Genomic DNA, 24,841 nt, shown 5'->3' on the forward strand with positions numbered 1-24,841 from the left:
GTAGAGGCATACTAGTGACACTCTGTTTGTCTATGTATTCACACATGTATTACGTTTCCGGTTAATACAATTCTAGCATGAATAATAAACATATATCATGATATAAGGAAATATATAATACTTTATTATTGCCTCTAGGGCATATTTCCTTCAGTCTCCCACTTGCACTAGAGTCAATAATCTAGATTACATAGTAATGATTCTTACACCCATGGAGTCTTGGTGCTGATCATGTTTTGCTCGTGGAAGAGGCTTAGTCAACGGGTCTGCTACATTCAGATCCCTATGTATCTTGCAAATTTCTATGTCTCCCACCTGGACTAAATCCCGGATGGAATTGAAGCGTCTTCTGATGTGCTTGGTTCTCTTGTGAAATCTGGATTCCTTTGCTAAGGCAATTGCACCAGTATTATCACAAAAGATTTTCATTGGTCCCGATGTACTAGGTATGACACCTAGATCGGATATGAACTCCTTCATCCAGACTCCTTCATTCGCTGCTTCCGAAGCAGTTATGTATTCCGCTTCACACGTAGATCCCGCCACGACACTTTGCTTGGAACTGCACCAACTGACAGCTCCACCGTTCAATGTAAATACGTATCCGGTTTGCAATTTCGAATCGTCCGGATCAGTGTCAAAGCTTGCATCAACGTAACCCCTTACGATGAGCTCTTTGTCACCTCCATAAACGAGAAACATATCCTTAGTCCTTTTCAGGTATTTCAGGATGTTCTTGACCGCTGTCCAGTGATCCACTCCTAGATTACTTTGGTACCTCCCTGCTAAACTTATAGCAAGGGACACATCAGGTCTGGTACACAGCATTGCATACGTGATAGAGCCTATGGCTGAAGCATAGGGAACATCTTTCATCTTCTCTCTATCTTCTGCAGTGGTCGGGCATTGAGTCTTACTCAATCTCACACCTTGTAGTACAGGCAAGAACCCTTTCTTTGCTTGATCCATTTTGAACTTCTTCAAAACTTTGTCAAGGTATGTGCTTTGTGAAAGTCCAATTAAGCGTCTTGATCTATCTCTATAGATCTTAATGCCTAATATATATGCAGTTTCACCGAGGTCTTTCATTGAAAAACTCTTATTCAAGTATCCCTTTATGCTATCCAGAAATTCTATATCATTTCCAATCAGTAATATGTCATCCACATATAATATCAGAAATGCTATCGAGCTCCCACTCACTTTCTTGTAAATACAGGCTTCTCCAAAAGTCTGTATAAAACCAAATGCTTTGATCACACTATCAAAGCGTTTATTCCAACTCCGAGAGGCTTGCACCAGTCCATAAATGGATCGCTGGAGCTTGCACACTTTGTTAGCTCCCTTTGGATGGACAAAACCTTCCGGTTGCATCATATACAACTCTTCTTCCAGAAATCCATTCAGGAACGCAGTTTTGACATCCATTTGCCAAATTTCATAATCATAAAATGCGGCAATTGCTAACATGATTCGGACAGACTTAAGCATTGCTACGGGTCAGAAGGTCTCCTCGTAGTCAATCCCTTGAACTTGTCGAAAACCTTTTGCAACAAGTCGAGCTTTATAGACAGTAACATTACCATCAGCGTATGTCTTCTTCTTGAAGATCCATTTCTTTTCAATGGCTTGCCGACCATCAGGCAAGTCAACCAAAGTCCATACTTTGTTCTCATACATGGATCCCATCTCGGATTTCATGGCTTCAAGCCATTTTGCGGAATCTGGGCTCACCATCGCTTCTTCATAGTTCGTAGGTTCGCCATGGTCTAGTAACATGACCTCCAGAACAGGATTACCGTACCACTCTGGTGCGGATCTTGATCTAGTTGACCTACGAAGTTCAGTAATAACTTGATCTGAAGTTTCATGATCATCATCATTAGCTTCCTCACTAATTGGTGTAGGCATCACAGGAACCGGTTTCTGTGATGAACTGCTTTCCAATAAGGGAGCAGGTACAGTTACCTCATCAAGTTCTACTTTCCTCCCACTCACATCTTTTGAGAGAAACTCCTCTAGAAAGGATCCATTCCTAGCAACGAATATCTTGCCTTCGGATCTGTGATAGAAGGTGTACCCAACGCTCTCCTTTGGGTGTCCTATGAAGACACATTTCTCCGATTTAGGTTTGAGCTTATCAGGTTGAAGTTTCTTCACATAAGCGTCGCAACCCCAAACTTTAAGATACGACAACTTTGGTTTCTTGCCAAACCATAGTTCAAAAGGCGTCGTCTCAACGGATTTCGATGGTGTCCTATTTAGAGTGAATGCAGCCGTCTCTAAAGCATAACCCCAAAATGATAGCGGTAAATCAGTAAGAGACATCATAGTTCGCACCATATCTAATAAAGTACGATTACGATGTTCGGACACACCATTACGCTGTGGTGTTCCGGGTGGCGTGAGTTGCGAAACTATTCCGCATTGTTTCAAATGTAGACCAAACTCGTAACTCAAATATTCTCCTCCACGATCAGATCGTAGGAATTTTAGTTTCTTGTTACGATGATTTTCAACTTCACTCTGAAATTCTTTGAACTTTTCAAATGTTTCAGACTTATGTTTCATTAAGTAGATATACCCATATCTGCTCAAATCATCTGTGAAGGTGAGAAAATAACGATATCCGCCACGAGCCTCAATATTCATCGGACCACATACATCTGTATGTATGATTTCCAACAAATCTGTTGCTCTCTCCATAGTTCCGGAGAATGGTGTTTTGGTCATCTTGCCCATAAGGCATGGTTCGCAAGTACCAAGTGATTCAAAATCAAGTGATTCCAAAATTCCATCAGTATGGAGTTTCTTCATGCACTTTATACCGATATGACCCAAACGGCAGTGCCACAAATAAGTTGCACTATCATTATTAACTCTGCATCTTTTGGCTTCAACATTATGAATATGTGTATCACTACTATTGAGATTCATTAAAAATAGACCACTCTTCAAGGGTGCATGACCATAAAAGATATTATTCATATAAATAGAACAACCATTATTCTCTGATTTAAATGAATAACCGTCTCGCATTAAACAAGATCCAGATATAATGTTCGTGCTCAACGCTGGCACCAAATAACAATTATTTAGGTCTAAAGCTAATCCCAAAGGTAGATGTAGAGGTAGCGTGCCGACGGCGACCACATCGACTTTGGAACCATTTCCCACGCGCATCGTCACCTCGTCCTTAGCCAAACTTCACTTAATCCGTAGCCCCTGCTTCGAGTTGCAAATATTAGCAACAGAACGAGTATCAAATACCCAGGTGCTACTGCGAGTATTAGTAAGGTACACATCAATAACATGTATATCACATATACCTTTGTTAACCTTGCCATCCTTTTTATCCGCCAAATACTTGGGGCAGTTCCGCTTCCAGTGGCCAGTCTTCTTACAGTAGAAGCACTCAATTTCAGGCTTAGGTCCAGACTTGGATTTCTTCTCCTGAACAGCAACTTGCTTGCTGTTCTTCTTGAAGTTCCCTTTCTTCTTCCCTTTGCCCTTTTTCTTGAAACTAGTGGTTTTACTGACCATCAACACTTGATGCTCCTTTTTGATTTCTACCTCCGCTGCCTTTAGCATTGCGAAGAGCTCGGGAATCGTCTTATCCATCCCTTGCATGTTATAGTTCATCACGAAGCTCTTGTAGCTTGGTGGCAGTGATTGAAGAATTCTGTCAATGACGCAATCATCCGGAAGTTGAACTCCCAGTTGAATCAAGTGATTGTTATACCCAGACATTCTGAGTATATGCTCACTGACAGAACTATTCTCTTCCATCTTGCAGCTATAGAACTTATTGGAGACTTCATATCTCTCAATCCAGGCATTTGCTTGAAATATTAACTTCAACTCCTAGAACATCTCATATGCTCCATGACCTTCAAAACATCGTTGAAGTCCCTGTTCTAAGCCGTAAAGCATGGCACACTGAACTATTGAGTAGTCATCAGCTTTGCTTTGCCAGACGTTCATAACTTCTGGCGTAGCTCTTGCAGGAGGCCTGGCACCTAGCGGTGCTTCCAGGACGTAATTCTTCTGTGCAGCAATGAGGATAATCCTCAAGTTACGGACCCAGTTCGTGTAATTGCTACCATCATCTTTCAACTTAGCTTTCTCAAGGAACGCATTAAAATTCAACGGAACAACAGCACGGGCCATTTATCTACAATTAACATAGACAAGCAAGATACTATCAGGTACTAAGTTCATGATAAATTTAGGTTCAATTAATCTTATTACTTAAGAACTCCCACTTAGATAGACATCTCTCTAATCATCTAAGTGATTACGTGATCCAAAGCAACTAAACCATGTCCGATTAACACGTGAGATGGAGTAGTTTCAATGGTGAACATCACTATGTTGATCATATCTACTATATGATTCATGCTCGACCTTTCGGTCTCTGTGTTCCGAGGCCATATCTGTATATATGCTAGGCTCGTCAAGTTTAACCTGAGTATTCCGCGTGTGCAACTGTTTTGCACCCGTTGTATTTGAACGTAGAGCCTATCACACCCGATTAACACGTGGTGTCTCAGCACGAAGAACTTTCGCAACGGTGCATACTCAGGGAGAACACTTTTGTCTTGAAATTTTAGTGAGAGATCATCTTATAATGCTACCGTCAATCAAAGCAAGATAAGATGCATAAAGGATTAACATCACATGCAATCAATATAAGTGATATGATATGGCCATCATCATCTTGTGCTTGTGATCTCCATCTCCGAAGCACCGTGCTCGTGATCTCCATCTCAGAAGCACCGTCATGATCACCATCGTCACCGGCTCGACACCTTGATCTCCATCGTAGTATCGTTGTCGTCTCGCCAACTTATTGCTTTTACGACTATCGCTACCGCTTAGTGATAAAGTAAAACTATTACATGGCGATTGCATCTCATACAATAAAGCGACAACCATATGGCTCCTGCCAGTTGCCGATAACTCGGTTACAAAACATGATCATCTCACACAACACATTATATCACATCATGTCTGGACCATATCACATCACAACATGCCCTGCAAAAACAAGTTAGACGTCCTCTACTTTGTTGTTGCATGTTTTACGTGGCTGCTACGGGCTTAGCAAGAACCGTTCTTACCTACGCATCAAAACCACAACGATAGTTTGTCAAGTTGGTGTTGTTTTAACCTTCGCAAGGACCGGGCGTAGCCACACTCGGTTCAACTAAAGTGAGGGAGACAGACACCCGCCGGTCACCTTTAAGCAACGAGTGCTCGCAACGGTGAAACCAGTCTCGTGTAAGCGTACGCGTAATGTCGGTCCGGGCCGCTTCATCTCACAATACCGCTGAACCAAAGTATGACATGCTGGTAAGCAGTATGACTTATATCGCCCACAACTCACTTGTGTTCTACTCGTGCATAGCATCAACGCATAAAACCAGGCTCGGATGCCACTGTTGGGGAACGTAGTAATTTCAAAAAAAATTCCTATGCACACACAAGATCATGGTGATGCATAGCAACGAGAGGGGAGAGTGTTGTCCACGTACCCTCGTAGACCGACAGCGGAAGCGTTAGCACAACGCGGTTGATGTAGTCGTACGTCTTCACGATCCGACCGATCAAGTACCGAACGTACGGCACCTCCAAGTTCTACACACGTTCAGCTCGATGACGTCCCTCGAACTCCGATCCAGCCGAGTGTTGAGGGAGAGTTTCGTCAGCACGATGGCGTGGTGACGATGATGATGTTCCACCGACGCAGGGCTTCGCCTAAGCTCCGCGACGGTATTATCGAGGTGTAATCTGGTGGAGGGGGCACCGCACACGGCTAAAATATCGTATATCAAGTGTGTTCTTAGGTGGCCCCCTACCCCCGTATATAAAGGAGCAAGGGGGAGGCCGGCTGCCCTAGGCGCGCCAAGGAGAGAGGGGGAGTCCTCCTCCTAGTAGGAGTAGGACTCCCCTTTCCTAGTCCTACTAGGAAAGAAGGGGGGAAGGAAAGACAGGGAGAGGGAGAGGGAAAGGGGGCTGCGCCCCCTTCTCCTAGTCCAACTAGGACTCCCCTTGGGAGGGGGCACGCCACCTCCTGGCTGCTGCCCTCTCTCTCCCCTCAAGGCCCACCAAGGCCCAATAATTCCCCGGGGGGTTCCGGTAACCCTCCGGCACTCCGGTTTAATCCGAAACTTCTCCGGAACACTTCCGGTGTCCGAATATAGTCGTCCAATATATCAATCTTTACGTCTCGACCATTTTGAGACTCCTCGTCATGTCCGTGATTACATTCGGGACTCCGAACAACCTTCGGTACATCAAATCACATAAACTCATAATATAACTGTCATCGTAAGTTTAAGCGTGCGGACCCTTTGGGTTCGAGAACTATGTAGACATGACCGAGACACCTCTCCGGTCAATAAACAATAGCGGGACCTGGATGCCCATATTGGCTCCCACATATTCTACGAAGATCTTTAGCGGTCGGACCGCATAACAACATACGTTGTTCCCTTTGTCATCGGTATGTTACTTGCCCGAGATTCGATCGTCGGTATCTCGATACCTAGTTCAATCTCGTTACCGGCAAGTCTCTTTACTCGTTCCGTAATACATCATCCCGCAACTAACTCATTAGTCACAATGCTTGCAAGGCTTATAGTGATGTGCATTACTGAGTGGGCCCAGAGACACCTCTCCGACAATCGGAGTGACAAATCCTAATCTCGAAATACGCCAACCCAACAAGTACCTTTGGAGACACCTGTAGAGCACCTTTATAATCACCCAGTTACGTTGTGACGTTTGGTAGCACACAAAGTGTTCCTCCGGTAAACGGGAGTTGCATAATCTCATAGTCATAGGAACATGTATAAGTCATGAAGAAAGCAATAGCAACATACTAAACGATCGGGTGCTAAGCTAACGAAATGGGTCAAGTCAATCACGTCATTCTCCTAATGAGGTGATCCCGTTAATCAAATGACAACTCATGTCTATGGCTAGGAAACATAACCATCTTTGATTAACGAGCTAGTCAAGTAGAGGCATACTAGTGACACTCTGTTTGTCTATGTATTCACACATGTATTACGTTTCCGGTTAATACAATTCTAGCATGAATGATAAACATATATCATGATATAAGGAAATATATAATACTTTATTATTGCCTCTAGGGCATATTTCCTTCAGTTCTGCCATAGGGTTTTTTAGGGCGTTGAGTGACTGGGGTTTTCGGTGCCTGTGAGCCAGCGGGGAAGTGGATTCGGGGGGTGAGCGAAGAAGATGGCGTGTGTGGCTGAGCAGTGAGCGGGGGATATGGTACGCGCGAGCTACCAAGGAATATGGCGCGAGCGGGCGAGCAGTGAGTGGGGGGAAATGGTGTGCGGCCGATGATGGGGAAGAGAGGAGGAAGAAAAGTGAAAGACGGGGAAGAAAGTGCATTAAATCTCAATTCTACTAGTACTACTACCAGGATATACCGTCCTTCGGAGTGTAAATAGTTACATCAATGACATGTGGGTCTACCTCAAGAGGGCCCATATGCCAGTTAATGGAGGAGAGAGGTGCGTAGTCGTATTTGCCGAAGCGTTCTCCACTGGCAAACATGATGGCACTACTGGGTAAGGCTGATTTAGTACCACCAGCACGCTGGTTCAGCTTATTAATTAAGTGTCCCATCTGCTGCAACGTGTATTGTCACTTCACTATGAAGAATAGTTGAATAGTTCACTCTAACCGAGATGGGGAATAATGGATCGCGAAGACTTTCTATCTACAGTATCCCTATGCCCGTACGCTTAGCCCCTCCCAATGCCCCGCCTTGTACAGGTGCTAAGGCTGCCATGTAGGCAAAAAGTCTGATGTGGCAAGGTAATTAAGAGGAGAGAGATAAGTGTGGTGACCCCAGTACTAAGCGCGAGAACCTAGACAAAAGACTTAAATGGAAGAATCCCACCAATGCATGCAGAATTTTAGTTACAAAATCATTAAATAAAGGATTCTTAGCACCAACAAGTTAAGAACCTATGCATTGGGAGCTTTAGTTGCTAAAGTTTTTAATGTGCTTAGCACCCCATGTAAGCACCGATGCATTGGAAGTAGCCTCATCCTGTCCAATAAGATGAAACATTGGCCAAGGCACCCGGCGCCAATAATGTAGGAGTACTAGTACTACCTCCTTTCTGGTTTCTAGGGCTCAATTCAAAAATATCATCAACCAAGGTAGATGATGAGTGGTGGAAGAATTTTTGTAGTTTGCAAAAACACTCATTTAATGCACTCGTTTTCCTCAAAAAATTATGTTTACCAATGCATTAATTTTGTGTCAAACTTTGACCATCTACTCCCTCCATCCAGGTGAATAAGTCATCTTTGGTTGTGCACCGTGACCAAGGAGGGAAAAACAAGAGAACTTAATGTTTATTTGCTACTCCCTCCGTTCCTAAATATAGTCTTTTTAGACATTGAAATGGAATACAACATACGGATGTATGTAGACATATTTTAGAGTGTAGATTCACTCATTTTGCTCCGTGCGTAGTCACTTGTTGAAATCTCTAGAAAGACAAATACTCCGTATTTGGGAATAGAGGGAGGCTTTTACTCCATATTGGGGAACAGAGGGAGTATCTCCATATGGAGGGAACAGAGGAAGCTTGAAATAAGAACATGTCAATGGGAGGGAGTAAAAGCCTCATGCATGCATGCATGCAGCATGCAACACTCACACGTACACATGGACGCACGCAACACTCACGCACCCATGCGGCACATAGCACACAACGCAACACACACGCTCATGCTCAAGTGCTTAGCCTACTCCCTACGTCCGTGAAAGACTGTACATTTAGAGATTTACACATTGACCAAGGCATAATTAACGCCCAAAAGTAGCAGACTTATGTGTGCATGCGACCATTGAGAGAAGAAGATTAAATGAAGGTTGTTGCATGTTGTAATTAAGGATAGACATGTAGCCTATAGCTAGAGCACAAGTTGGTGCATTAGTCAATCAATATCAGTTTAGATTAAAGGCTAAATGCATTGGAAGTGTAGATGTACACTCTTTGTTTTTTAGCCGATGTACACTCTTTGTTGGAAGATCGAGGGAGTACACGTGCATGCACTCACATACATAGCCAGGGTGGTTCGCGCGCAAGGGTTGGACTCCTGTCGCGCCTGCGTAAAATTTTGTTTAACTGATTTCTTTGCTCTGCCAACTAACAGGTGGGACCCAGAAACCAGGTGACAATTCAACTAGTAAAAAAGTGCCACGTCGACTATATGGCCGGTCAGTAGGGTGCAATACGGTGCTCTACGATGAGCTAGTGATCGTATAATCACCGCAAAACTATATATAGTGTAAAGAGCATATTGTTACATACATTGACCGCCGGTGTATTTTTCTCGTTTCAAATTAAGCCATATTAACCGGAAAGGATGCAGTATGGACTAGTACTAGTACTGCTTTGATATGTCCCGTCAACTCGCGGAACGAGGAGAAGCTTGCTTGAGAATGTACTAAATAGCACGAGCATGGTTTTCCAGACCGTTCTTGTGCACCTTTTCATGCACCGATTGTTCGAATTTGAATTATGCGCATAATTAATGCCTAGAAAATGCACATAATCCCTTAAATATGGTAAATGAGTTCAAAAAATGTCAAATTTGAACACGTTGCATTTGAGGCGGTATGTTGAACGTTGGAAAAAACTGAATGACAAACTAGGACGGAAATTCGGATTCCGCTTCAATCTTGGTGATTTCCCTCTCGAAAGCATTGAACTTCCTCGGTGATGGTTCGATTTATGAAGGCCATGCATGACGACATAAATCAAACCTTCTCAGCTTTTAACCAGGGCACGGGAGGCCATACCATGGCACCATGCCAGGCGTCATGTTTTTCAAGCACATATTTCATTGTTCTATAGTTGATAACCCAGTAAATGACGCGTTTGTGGTTGACTATTGCCACGCATTCCATTGAAATCTCTACCCATTCCTTGTAAAAGTCTTGAGAAATTACTAAATACCATGAGTATGATTTTTCCAGACCGTTCTTGTGCACCCTTTCATGCACCTATTGTTTGAATCTAAATTATGTGCATTAATGCCTACAAAATGCACATAATCCCCTAAATATTGTAAATGAACCGGGAAAAGTGTAAAATTTGAACACGGTGATTAGCAGGGTTTATGTTCATCTAGAAAAAAAACTCATGGATGAAGGAGAAAGGAAATTTGGATTCCCATTCAATCTCGGTGATTTACTATCGCACACGATTCATCTCTGTCGCCTCTGCGAACCGTGTGTGTTCACTCACACATGAAAAAGGAAAAAGAAAACCCTCGCCCACTTCGACCCCACTCACTCTCCGTGGAATCCTCCGTAACTCTGCACCCTAAGCTCGACGGCTGTTGGCGGCGGGCTTAGGTCGCGCTCCAAATGGCACTGGATTTCGTCCCTACCGCTTTCCCCCGCCTTTCTGCACCGACATTCTAGACTCTGGTCGACTGGGGTTTTCTGCGGGATCGGGCCTGGGATTTTTCTCATGGAGAAGGTAATCAACTTAATTAGAAAAATATTCACTCATCTCTTATCGCAGTCCGTCCGTCGCTGTTTATCAACTGGCGGGAATCATCGTGGAATCATTTTTGTTCTAGCTGATTCATGGGTGTTCATTCATGTGTCCATAGTGCGAGCACAAATTGGGCAACTGTGGTCGTGGCCAGTCAAAAACGAAGTTCTATCTCACCATTCCGGATGACTTCAGGGAGCGCTCCATATGTTCAATCTCAACCTACCATGGTCGGCATGGCCTACATTTGTGAACATATGTTGTCTGTTCCTACAATATCTATATATTTGCATCAAATCTTTGTTACATTATCTATTTTTAATTCTATATTTTTGTACTTTTCTTTCATCTATATATATATTGATCTATTCTATTAGTTACTCCCATATTTGCATCTTGCTCTGTTATTTCAATATATCTAATTTATGATCTTAATTTTCATTTCAAGCAGTACATCCCTTGCTTTGCAAGAACAGGAGTAGAAGGAAATCTTGGGCTTTACTTTGCTGATGACTCCCAGGATGTCATATTGACAACGCAACATGGATTTACAATGACGGTTAGCGTAAAACTTGGTAAAGATGGCCACTCCTATTTTAATGCGGACCTTTGGAGAAAAATGTCTAAGTCTTATGAACTGAAAGCTGGCAATAAAATTCTAGTGCGTGCACCACAGCCTGGTCTAATTAACATGGATGTTTACTTCCCCAACGTCATCAGCCGATCAAAGTCTGATCGAGGTTAGTGTCCTTTCACCTTTCTCCATGATGTCATATTACTATTTAAGCAACCAATTGATCACTATTTAAGAAACCAATTGTGATATCATATTCTGACTTCGTTCCTAGGCAGTAACAAAGTCTATTTACCAATTTATGCGCACTATATATTCTTCTCCCATGTTCTGAATAAATAATACCTTTCCACCTTTTAAGCAGGATATGTTGGATGCATAGTGAATGATCTTTATGTCACTAAGTGTACCAAATTTCACTAGAAGAACTTGAAGCATGTCATAAACTTTGTTGATAATCTGACAGAGATAGCACAGCATATGAACGCTGGATTTTGGATGGGATTAATTAGACCTATGGTGCACACACTGAACAAGACCAATTGTGTGCACAAAATGCTGGTAAAAAGTCTTATTTTAATGTTGATGCTCATAAACTATATATATCTTCAACGATATGTTACAATTGTTTTTTATTCTACATGTCAACAGAAATTGCCCCCTGTAGCAGTTCCTGGATCGATTTCCCGGCGTGGTCGAATTACACTTGTGCCTGCTAATAACGCCAAAGTGATTGCAAGGTACTGCATTTCCCGCAAAAATGGAACCATCCAAATTAACAAGTTATCGCTTCTCGTGGCAATGCATCCATATTGGAAAATTGGAGACACTGTTCTACTCATGCTCTACCAAGGCACAGGAGGGCTCCTCCTTCTGGTTGACGAGATGCCGAGTCACCGTGATCAGGCTGCTTCCAGTGGATAGTGGTGGTTGTTGGCCCTCAGCCTCTTAAAATGTGCTAGCTGTTACTATATATGTTAAGTATGTAGATATGGACCATATGGTTGTTGGCCCTTAGCCTCTTAAAATGTGATAGTTGTTACTATGTTAAGTATGTAGATATGGACCATATGGTTGTCAAAACCGTGTTACGAAGATCCTCCTTTTGTAGAATAGTGTAACCACTATATATATATATATATATATATATATATATATATATATATATATATATATATATATATATATGTTACTCAAATGTTGTTACCTAAGTTCATAAATTTTCATGGAAAGTATTAGTATCGTACACAGTTCATTGAGTTTAATTAAGCGTGTGCCCGATGTCCAGAAGGCATTTGCATATTAACTGTCCATATTGCAAATTCGCACACATGTTAACATAAGGAAACGTATGTGTAACATACTAATCATCGCACACGAGTACTCGCAGACGCATCGTGTGCGGTACTCCTAGCCACCGCAAGCAACTAGTTTGCATTTTTCAAAGTTTTTTACATACAGAATCGCACATGAAGTAACTATATTGACCGTCTGTGTTGTAATTTCTCATCACAAATAGTTCATGCGAGCCGGCTGTTTGCCATGTATCACACATATCTTGTTTACACGACTCATTTTTGTTCTTTTGGCTCATCGTAAACAGTTCATCCATGTGAACTGCATGCCGCATATCACACACATCTTGTTAAGTTGAACCATTTCTGTTGTGTTCCCTAATCAAAAACATTTCGTCTGAGTTTACCATATGCCGTATAACGCACACACATTGATATGGCTGCCTGTTTCTGTTGTTCTACCTAATCGCAAACAGTTCGAATGGATTAATCGTGTGTCCTGCATCGCACACACATTGTTATGGCTGCCTGTTTCTTTTGTTCCGCCTCATCACAAACAGTTCATTGAACTGAACCGTATGCCCTGCATCGCACATGCAACTAAAACCTGAACCGTGTTTGATGGCTCCGCCATCGCAAACGTTTTGCACCTTTTTTGACGGTTTTTACACCACCGTTTGCGATTATTGCATCGCACACAGTTTCGGCAAAGTGTCTCTGATCGTAGTGTCGCATTAGCAGTATCCTGCAGTAGTGATACGGTAACTTGAAGCAAAGAAGAAGAATATATCCACCCTGGTAACTTTCTCGTCGTTGGACGAAATGATGGACGTCCACGCGGCCCACGAATATATATAGGCTTGCCGCCCATAACCAAGTGAGTGAGAGTGTGTCCGAAGACAACATTATTGCATGCGTGCGTCCCGAACATATTTATGGAGGTGTGTGATGCATGCATATGTGTTGAATACCCGAACCAATGCACAACATTGATGTGGTGCATGCGTTGAAAATCGCAGAGGTCCCCACACAGAGCAAGAGGTCGTTCATGACGTGTCGTGTGCTCGCCCCCCCCCCCCCTTCAATCCAGCGGGATGGATTCATGTGTAAAGATGTGCTATTATATATATGTAATCTCACATGATTTATATCAAGACAAAACAAAAATTAATCCCCTCCTAAGTCAAATTAGTTAACCTCTCTCGCGCTGTCGGTGAAAGTGATGGACCAAGCTGGTCACCCCCCCCCCCTCGACACGTACTATATATATATACACACACACACCTAGTAACACAATCCTAAAAGAATTAATCCTCCTTGTTCTTCAAACGCATACCTCTCTCTTGCTGGGTCAAAGTGATGGACGATGAACTCGCAGGCCCAACACAGAAGCGAAGCGCTCGTCGCACGTGAGTGATCATCCTATATAGGACTACGTACCACCATGTGGCCCAAAGAGCTGTTTGTGTGATGTTTGAATACGCAATGCACAACTTTGATGTGGCACCACATATATAGGAAACCAAAAAGTCCCCACGGAGAGCGCGAGGTTCATGACGCATGGTATGTGCTATATGTACGCCCCCATTCGACGCGTGGTATATATGTACTTCTATTGTATAGCAAAAACCAAAAAAGAATCATTCCTTGATGATCAAATTAACCTCTCTCCCATTGGGTCAAAGTGATGGAGGACAACCTCGCATGCCCACGGATGGAAGCGCCACACGCGAGTGAGTTCCTATATATAGGGCAACCACCGCCTGCATGGTATTGTGTGATGTTTGAATACCAATATAATGTACAACTTTGATGTGGAACCTGCCTCGGAAACCGAAAAGTCCCCACATGGAGCAAGGTTGTGACACGCATATATATGGAGTATTCATGTGTTGCCCCCTCTTTGACATGTACATACTCCTATACCGTGCATATACGTAACACAAACCAAAATAGAACCATCCTTGTTGGTCAAATTAACCACTCTCTCGTTGTACGTTCAACTGGTCGATGATACGTCTCCAACGTATCTATAATTTTTTATTGTTCCACGCTATTATATTATCAATCTTGGATGTTTTACATGCATTTATAAGCTATTTTATATGATTTTTGGGACTAACCTATTAACCTAGAGGCCAGTGCCAGTTTCTGTTTTTCCTTGTTATTGAGTTTTACAGAAAAGGAATACCAAACGGAGTCCAATTGACGTGCCAATTTTTGATGATTTTTTATGGACCAAAAGAAGCCCCCAGAGTAAAAGAGTTGGGCCAAAAGAGTCCCAAGCCATCCACGAGGGTGGAGGGCACGCCCTACCCCCCTGGGTGCGCCCCCCTACCTCGTGTATGACTCAGAGAACCCCCTGACGTGAGACCGACGCCAAAAATTCCTATAAATATAGAAACCCCCGAAAAGAAACCTAGATCGGGAGTTCCGCCGCCGCAACCCTCTGTAGCCACCAAAAACCAATCGGGGCCCTGTTCTGGCACCTGGCGGAGGGGGATCCATCACCGGTGGCCATCTTCATCATCCCGACGCTCTCCATGACGAGGAGGGAGTAGTTCACCCTCGGGGTTGAGGGTATGTACCAGTAGCTATGTGTTTGATCTCTCTCTCTCGTGTTCTTGATGTGGCATGATCTTGATGTAACGCGAGCTTTGCTACTATAGTTGGATCTTATGATGTTTATCCCCCTCTATCTCCTTGGGATGAATTGAGTTTTTCCTTTGAAGTTATCTTATCGGATTGAGTCTTTAAGGATTTGAGAACACTTGATGTATGTCTTGCATGTGCTTATCTGAGGTGACAATGGGATATTCACGTGATCCACTTGATGTATGTTTTGCTAATCAACTTGCGAGTTCTGTGACCTTGTGAACTTATGCATAGGGGTTGGCACACGTTTTCGTCTTGACTCTCCGGTAGAAACTTTGGGGCACTCTTTGAAGTTCTTTGTGTTGGTTGAATAGATAAATCTGAGATTGTGTGATGCATATCGTATAATCATACCCACAGATACTTGAGGTGATATTGGAGTATCTAGGTGACACTAGGGTTTTGGTTGATTTGTGTCTTAAGGTGTTATTTTACTACGAACTCTAGGGATGTTTGTGACACTTATAGGAATAGCCCAATGGATTGATCGGAAAGAATAACTTTGAGGTGGTTTCGTACCCTACAATAATCTCTTCGTTTGTTCTCCGCTATTAGTGACTTTGGAGTGAATCTTTGTTGCATATTGAGGGATTGTTATATGATTTAATTATGTTATCCTTGTTGAGAGAACTTGCACTAGTGAAAGTATGAACCCTAGGCCTTGTTTCGAAGCATTGCAATACCGTTTACACTCACTTTTATCATTAGTTACCTTGCTGTTTTTATATTTTCAGATTACAAAAACCTATATCTACCATCCATATTACACTTGTATCACCATCTCTTCGCTAAACTAGTGCACCTATACAATTTACCATTGTATTGGGTGTGTTGGGGACACAAGAGACTCTTTTCTATTTGGTTGCAGGGTTGTTTGAGAGAGACCATCTTCATCCTACGCCTCCCACGGGTTAATAAACCTTAGGTCATCCACTTGAGGGAAATTTGCTACTGTCCTACAAACCTCTGCACCTGGAGGCCCAACAACGTCTACAAGAAGAAGGTTGTGTAGTAGTCAAAATGGGAACGGGCCGGGTCGGCCTGCTGGGTCACTGACCCGACCCAAAATGTCGAGGCCAATGGGCCAGGCAGGTTGGCCTTGAATCATATACGGGGCCAGTGGAGCTGGCACTGTGTGACCCGATGGATCGCACGGGTCAACCCAGCCAGATGGTCTCTTTGCCCTAGTCCACCTCTGCCGCTGCCCCCGGCGATCTCTGCCGGCCGCCCCCGATGATCTCTGCCGCCCCCGACCACCTCTGCCTCCGCCAGCGTTCCTACCACTCACGGTGCACGTCTCGTTCGTCTTCCCGGTCGCCGTCGAGCTCGCCGTCCCGCGGCCCCGGTCGCCGTCGAACTCGCCATTCGGTCGTCGTCTTTTCCTCTTCTCCAACTTGTCCAGCTCACAAGTGAGACTCCTGCCGGCCTCCTCCCCTTCCCAGTGCAGCTGCAATTCAAGCACTGGTCTTGTTTTGGTTCTTGGTCACTGTTGTCTGCAATAGCTTCAGTGTTGATTCTGTAGTAGATTCAATGTTGGTTCCGTAGTCGTGTTTACTTCTACAATGAATTTGCAGTAGTTCAACAGTATTGGTCTGTGTGAATGATGATCAGCAGCATCCACTGCATGGTACTATTTGTCTACTACTGCATAAGTTATTTACCAACTTGAAAAGAAAGGGGAAGAGGTAGTAGTAAAAGTAAAGTCATTCAGTCAGTGTAGATGAACAAGTACATGAAGAACTAGATCATATTTATACTGGATCATTTTGCCCAGGGCAAGCAACAGATTTGGGGATCATGGTTGTACCTATGTTTATTACTTCATGGTTCTACTTGTCTACTGCTTTGTAAATTTCTCCCCCGAATCCTATTAAGTGTTTGGATTCTCAAACCAAATTCTGTTAAGTTCATATACAAAAAAATTTGGTTGTCCTGCACTAGTACAAGTAAATGAAATTTGGGTATAACATCTGATGTTGATTTTGAAAGTTAATGCTCTCTAATGTTCATATATTTCCCTCTGATCAGAAAAATGGAAGAGGAAGAAGGGAACCATGAGGCATACCAAATTGGTGGTTCATCGTTGATATCCGGTGTGACAATGAGAAGGGCTCAACCACCCCGAGGGGTGTCTCCTTCTTCGATAAACATTTGTAGAGCTTATCATGGTGAGTATTGTTAATCATTCTTTTTCTAGGGATGCAAACTAATGGTTGCTAAAATAAAAAATACTCGTAATTGTAATGTTAACACTCGTGTCCTTTGCTCAGCAGGACGTTCACAAGACACTTGTATGGTTGATTTTGAAGAAGATGAGGCTGATGAAGAAGATGTTGACTATGAAGAAGAAGAGGAAGGACAAGAAGATGAGGATGCTGAAGAATAAGATGATGATGTTGATGAAGAAGAGAGAGATAATGTGGATGAAGAGGGAGAGGTTGAGATCATTGACATGGGATCGTTTTCTAAACCGGGAAGAAAGTTTTTGTCTAAAGTGTGGAAAGGATATGAGCCTATCCGTGTTGATCGCATAGTTGTAGCTGCTGAGTGTAAACACTGTGCAAGGAATATTTGTGCTGAGCGTAAACATGGAATGAGTTCATTGCGCAAACATTTGAAGAGATGCAGGGAAAGGAAGAAGGTTCTTAGAGTTTCTGGACAGCTGAGTGCTTCTATCGTGAGTCCTGATGGAGTTGCAATGGGGCTTTGGACCTTTAATCAGGCATTAGCACGCCGAGAGCTGATGAGGATGATAGTGTTGCATGAATTGGCATTCTCATTGGTGGAGTACGATGGATTTAGAAGATTTGTCTCTAGTCTAAATCCTAGCTTCAAGATCATATGTAGAAAAATTGTGAAGGAGGACTGCATGAAAGCATTTAAGGAAGAGAAGAGAATTCTGCAAAGGATGTTCCAAAACTCCAAATCCAAGATTTCTTTGACTACGGACCTGTGGACATCAAATCAGACAGTGGGTACATTTGCATCACAGCTCACTTCATTGATGAGGAGTGGAAGCAGCAGAAGAGGATAGTGAAATTTGCAGCTATAGAGACGCCGCACACAGGAGCTGCAATGTTCAATGTCATGGTGAATTTCATAAGAGAGTGGAACATTGAAGATAATCTCTTTGCTGTGACGCTAGACAATGCATCGAACAATGGTGCAATGATGAAGCTATTGAAGGCACATCTCCTGTTTAAGAAGATGTTACCTGGTGGTGGCAAGTTGTTTCACCAACGTTGTGTCGCCCATGTCATAAATCTAATATGTCAAGTAGGATTGAACTTCCTTGGTCCAGTGATCAACATGATACGTGAAACTGTGAAATATATTCGAAGCTCACCAAGTCGAAAGGAAAATTTTCAAGAAATCGTTGAGCAACATCGTGTATCATGTGGGAGAACTCCAAGTCTTGATGTTCCAACTCGCTGGAACTCAACCTACATGATGATTGATATAGCAAAAGAGTATCGCGGAGTGTTTGACTCTTTAGCCATTCAAGATAAACAATATACCTTCAAGCCATCTTTTAAGGATTGGGAAAATGCCTAAGATGTTTGCAGGCTACTGAAGGTATTTTATGAAGCCACTAATGTGATATCCGGCACAAAATATCCAACTGCTAACTTGTATTTCCATGAAATGTGGAAAGTGAAGCTGACCTTAGAGCAACAACATTATGAACAGGATTCTGAGATGGGCACAACGGTCAAATATATAAAGAGAAATTTCAGAAGGTATTGGAAGATGACATGGTTGAGCCTTTGTATTCCAGTGATTTTGGACCCACATTTCAAGTTGAAATATATTGAGTTCCGATTTGGCCTAGAGTTTGGGAACGAAGCTGCAGCAATGATTGCTAAAATAAAAAATGTGTTCCAAGGGTTGTTCAAGGAATACCTCCAATTGAATGACAATGGATCAGATCCCATGTCACAAGGAGGTGATGATGACATGGCTGTAAGTGGTGAAGATACTATGGCTGATTGGGACCAACATGTCACCCTCACTGCTCGATCAACAAATTTGGATTCTACCGAACTTGATTCGTACTTGTCAAAGGTACCCATCCGTCGAAGTGATCAATTCAATATCCTTGCATGGTGGTAGACGAACTCAGGTGAATACCCAACGCTGAGTCGCATGGCAGCAGATATCTTGGCGGCTTCTTCCTCTATGATGGCATCCGAGTCCGCCTTCAGCACAGGGAAGAGAGTCCTATCAGATTTTCGAAGTCGAATGACCGCAACGACACTTGAAGCTCTTGTTTGCTTACAAGACTGGATAAGGGCCAACGGTAAAGCCATACGACACAAGTTTCTTCTTTGTTTCTTATTAATGCTTCAAGTTTACAAGTTCCTTTTTTTCTGCAGCTAATACTCAACGTAGCTTGGCTTCAGTTCATGACATTATAATGGACTTCCAAGGTATGAGAAACCTTCTGATGTATATAGTGCCATGTATATGAAAGTACTCTTAGTATGAAGTCTGCTTTTTAATGAGGGATTTCATATCTACAGTTTCTTCCAGGGAACTATTTGCAAGATGCAGCCCAAACATGTAGTGCCAAATATATAGAGTGTTTTACATACAGAACTAGTGCTTTTATTTTTGGTTTCCCCAAGTTATAGTTGATCTCTAATATATATTTCTTTTTTCTCTCAGATATGAATGTGTAGTTCAGATTCATTTTTTTCATCGCCAAACTATATTAAAAATATGCATTGCTAACTACAGTAACTTGATTAGAATATGTTGCGGAGTGGATGACGGGTAGTGTATAATGGATATTTAGAACTGTATTTTCTTGCAAACCTGATCAAGTGATCATGAATTAGTTTTCTGGAACACGCCTTTGCTGCTAAGAATATTACTCTGTTCATAAATATATTATTTAGTTTTTTTATGGATAAATATATACTATTTAGTTGATGTGCACAGAATTACTCTTGTAACATTTCTTTGTAAGTATAGATATCGAGGACTGATGCTTGTTGGAGCAATTGATGTTAAACCTCAAGCAGATGGTGAAGCAAATATATGTCAGCTTTCTCTCTAACCTACTGGATGTGAAAGGATTAGCAGGTTGAACCTATAATATTTTGACCTTGTATGAGTCTGTTGGATTGAGGCCATTAGCTTGACGTTCTTTGAAACTTGTAATCTTTTGATCTTGTTCGAATATGTTGGATTGAGGTCTATAGCTTGATGCTCTTTGAAACATGTAATCTCATGATCTTGTTATTTTAACAATTGCTAAATTTTGGGTCGGCCTCATTACCCAATGGGTCAATGGGGCCACAAAATTCTGATGAAATGGGCTGGCCCGTGGCCTCACATTTTGACCTTTCGGCCCATTCCCATTTTGATGTAGTAGACATCAAGCTCTTTTCTGGCGTTGCCGGGGAGGCTCGGTAAGCGGCACTAACACCCCGTCAACTAAGCTCTTTTCTGGCGCCATTGCCGGGGAGGTGAGTGCTTGAAGGTATATCTTTAGATCTTGCAATCGAATCTTTTAGTTTCTTGTTTTATCACTAGTTTAGTTTATAAAAGAAAACTAGAAAAATAATGGAATTGAGGGTGCCTCATATGCTTCATCTTTTAGTATCTTTGATGAAAATTATGGAAAGGAAAATTGTGCTCAAGTGTTAGAAGAAGAATGCATTAAAATGTTTGGCACTAAATATTTGAATGATGAGCATGATTGTAATGTTTTAGTATGAATTCCTTGAATATCCATGATGCTAATGATATGCAAAGCTACAATCTTGGGGATGCTATGTTTGATGAAGATGATATTTTTAGTCCCCCAAGTTTTGATGAGAATATTTATTATGATGAAAGCATGCCTCCTATTTATGATGATTATATTGATGAAAGTGGATTTGGAAAGGTCATGACTTTATTTAGTGATAAATCCACTATTTCGGAAGAGGTTCCAATTGATTATGAGAACAAAGTTGCTATTTATGATGATTATTGTGATGACATGTATGTTATAAAGAATAATGATAACCATGAAACTTCTCAGCATGTTTTTAATTTTCAATTGGATTATGCCTCACATGATAGTTATTTTGTTGAGTTTGCTCCAACTACTATTCATGAGAAGAAATTTGCTTATGTGGAGAGTAATAAAAATTATATGCTTGTAGATCATGAAAAGAATGCTTTATGTGATGGTTATATTGTTGAATTCATTCATGATGGTACTGAAAATTATTATGAGGGAGGAATATATGCTTGTAGGAATTGCAATAATATCAAGTTTCCTCTCTATGTGCTTAAAATCTTGAAGTTATGCTTGTTTTGCTTTCCTATGCTAGTTGATTCTTGTTCCTATAAATTGTTTGCACACAAAATCCCATTGCATAGGAAGTGGGTTAGACTTAAATGTTCTAGTCATATTCTTCATGATGCTCTCTTTATGTTTCAATTCTTATCTTTTATGTGAGCATCATTGAAATCATCATGCCTAGCTAGGGGCGTTAAACGATAGCGCTTGTTGGGAGGCAACCCAATTTTATTTTTGTTCTTTGCCTTTTGCTCCTGTTTAGTAATAAATAATCTAGCCTCTGGTTAGATGTGGTTTTATGTTTTAATTAGTGTTTGTGCCAAGTAGAACCTTTGGGAAGACTTGGGTGAAGTCTTTGCGATCTTGCTGTAAGAAACAGAAACTTTTGCGCTCACGAGATTAGCTGCCATTTTTTACTGGAGAGTGATTTTAAGTTGATTATTTATGCAGAAGATTAATAGAAAAATTCCTCACGACAACCAATTTTTTTTCAGAATTTTTGGAGTTACATAAGTATTCGAGAGTTACAGATTACTACAGACTGTTCTGTTTTTGACAGATTCTGTTTTCTATGTGTTGTTTGCTTATTTTGATGAATCTATGAGTAGTATCAGAGGGTATGAACCATAGAGAAGTTTGAATATAGTAGATATTACACCAATGTAAATAAAGAATGAGTTCAGAACAGTACCAAAAGTGGTGATTTTATTTCCTTATACTAACGGAGCTTACGAGTTTTCTATTGAGTTTTGTGTTGTGAAGTTTTCAAGTTTTGGGTAAAGATTCGATGGACTATGGAATAAGGAGTGGCAAGAGCCTAAGCTTGGGGATGCCCAAGGCACCCCCAAGGTAATATTCAAGGACAACCAAGAGCCTAAGCTTGGGGATGCCCCGGAAGGCATCCCCTCTTTCGTCTTCGTTCATCGGTAACTTTACTTGGAGCTATATTTTTATTCACCACATGATATGTGTTTTGCTTGGGGCGTCATTTTATTTTCTTTTGTTTTGCTTCCTGTTTAAATAAAATACCAAGATCTGAAATTCTTAAATGTTAGAGAGTCTTCACATAGTTGCACAATTATTCGACTACTCATTGATCTTCACTTATATCTTTCGGAGTAGTTTGTCATTTGCTCTACAGCTTCACTTATATCTTTTTAGAGCACGATGGTAGTTTTAATTTGAAGAAATAGATGAAATCTGATGCTTCACTTATATTATTTTGGGAGTCTTTAGAACAGCATGGTAATTTTCTTTTGTTATGAATTTAGTCCTAATATGATGGGCATCCAAGAGGGATATAATAAAAACTTTCATATAAAGTGCATTGAATACTATGAGAAGTTTGATTCCTTGTGATTGTTTTGAGATATGAGGATGGTAATATTAGAGTCATGCTAGTTGAGTAGTTGTGAATTTGAGAGATACTTGTGTTAAAGTTTGTGAGTCTCGTAGCATGCACGTTTGGTGAACCGTTATGTAACGAAGTTGGAGCATGATTTATTTGTTGATTGTCTTCCTTATGAGTGGCGGTCGGAGACGAGCAATGGTCTTTTCCTACCAATCTATCCCCCAAGGAGCATGCGCGTAGTACTTCGTTTCGATAACTAATGGATTTTTGCAGTAAGTATGTGAGTTCTTTATGACTAATATTGAGTCCATGGATTATACGCACTCTCACCCTTCCACCATTGCTAGCCTCTCTTGTGCCACGCAACCTTCGCCGGTACCATACACCCACCATATACCTTCCTCAAAATAGCCACCATACCTACCTATTATGGCATTTCCATAGCCATTCCAAGATATATTGCCATGCAACTTTCCACCGTTCTGTCTATTATGACACGCTCCATCATTGTCATATTGCCTTGCATGATCATGTAGTTGACATCGTATTTGTGGCAAAGCCACCATTCATAATTTTTTTCATAAATGTCACTCTTGATTCATTGCATATCCCGGTACACCGCTGGTGGCACTCATATAGAGTCATATTTTGTTCTAAGTATTGAGTTGTAATCCTTGAATTGTAAATAAATAGAAGTGTGATGATCATCATTATTAGAGCATTGTCCCATGTGAGGAAATAAAAAAATGAGGCCAATGAAAAAAAAGGGAGGCCAAAGAAGCCAAAAAAAAGAAAAAAAAAGAGAGAGAGAAAAAGAGAGAAGGGACAATGCTACTATCCTTTTTCCACACTTGTGCTTCAAAGTAGCACCATGATCTTCATGATAGAGACTCTTATTTTGTCACTTCCATATAGTAGTGGGAATTTTCGATATAGAACTTGGCTTGTATATTCCAATAATGGGCTTCCTCAAAATGCCCTACGTCTTCTTGAGCAAGCAAGTTGGATGCACACCCACTTAGTTTCTTTTTTTGAGCTTTCATACATTCATAGCTCTAGTGCATCCGTTGCATGGCAATCCCTACTCACTCACATTGATATCTATTGATGGGCATCTCCATAGCCCATTAATACTCCTAGTTGATATGAGACCATCTTCCTCCTTTTTGTCTTCTCCAAAACCACCATTCTATTCCACCTATAGTGCTATGCCCATGGCTCACGCTCATGTATTGCGTGAAAGTTGAAAAAGTTTGAGAATACTAAAGTATGAAACAATTTCTTGGCCTGTCATCGGGGTTGTGCACGATATGAATATTCTGTTTGACGAAGATGGAGCATAGACAAACTATATGATTTTGTAGGGATGAACTTTCTTTGGCCATGTTATTTTGAGAAGACATGATTACTTTCTTAGTATGCTTGAAGTATTATTATTTTTATGTCAATATTAAACTTTTGTCTTGAATCTTTCGGATCTGAACATTCATGCCACAATAAACAAAATTACATTGATAATTATGTTAGGTAGCATTCCACATCAAAAATTCTGTTTCTATCATTTACCTACTCAAGGACGAGCAGGAATTAAGCTTGGGGATGCTTGATACGTCTCCAATGTATCTATAATTTTTTATTGTTCCATGCTATTATATTATCAATCTTGGATGTTTTATATGCATTTATATGCTATTTTATATGATTTTTGGGACTAACCTATTAACCTAGAGCCCAGTGCCAGTTTCTGTTTTTTCCTTGTTTTTGAGTTTTACAGAAAAGGAATACCAAACGGAGTCCAATTGCCGTGTCAATTTTTGATGATTTTTATGGACCAAAAGAAGCCCCCGGAGTAAAAGAGTTGGGACAGAAGAGTCCCGAGCCATCCACGAGGGTGGAGGGCACGCCCTACCCCCTGGGCACGCCCCGTACCTCATGGATGACTCGGAGACCCCCCTGACGTGAGACCGACGCCAAAAATACCTATAAATACAGAAACCCCTGAAAAGAAACCTAGATCGGGAGTCCCGCCGCCGCAAGCCTCTATAGCCACCAAAAAACCAATCGGGGCCCTATTCCGGCACCCTGCCGGAGGGGGGATCC

At 41.6% G+C, this 24,841-nt stretch overlaps 1 pseudogene; it reads left to right on the plus strand.

Moving 5' to 3' along the window:
- Positions 1 to 17,124: 17,124 nt before the first annotated feature.
- Positions 17,125 to 19,205, plus strand: LOC141042771 (zinc finger BED domain-containing protein RICESLEEPER 2-like; annotated as a pseudogene).
- The last annotated feature ends 5,636 nt before the right edge of the window (positions 19,206 to 24,841 follow it).

This window comes from Aegilops tauschii, chromosome 3, assembly GCF_002575655.3.
Source record: "Aegilops tauschii subsp. strangulata cultivar AL8/78 chromosome 3, Aet v6.0, whole genome shotgun sequence".
NCBI classification, from domain to species: domain Eukaryota; kingdom Viridiplantae; phylum Streptophyta; class Magnoliopsida; order Poales; family Poaceae; genus Aegilops; species Aegilops tauschii.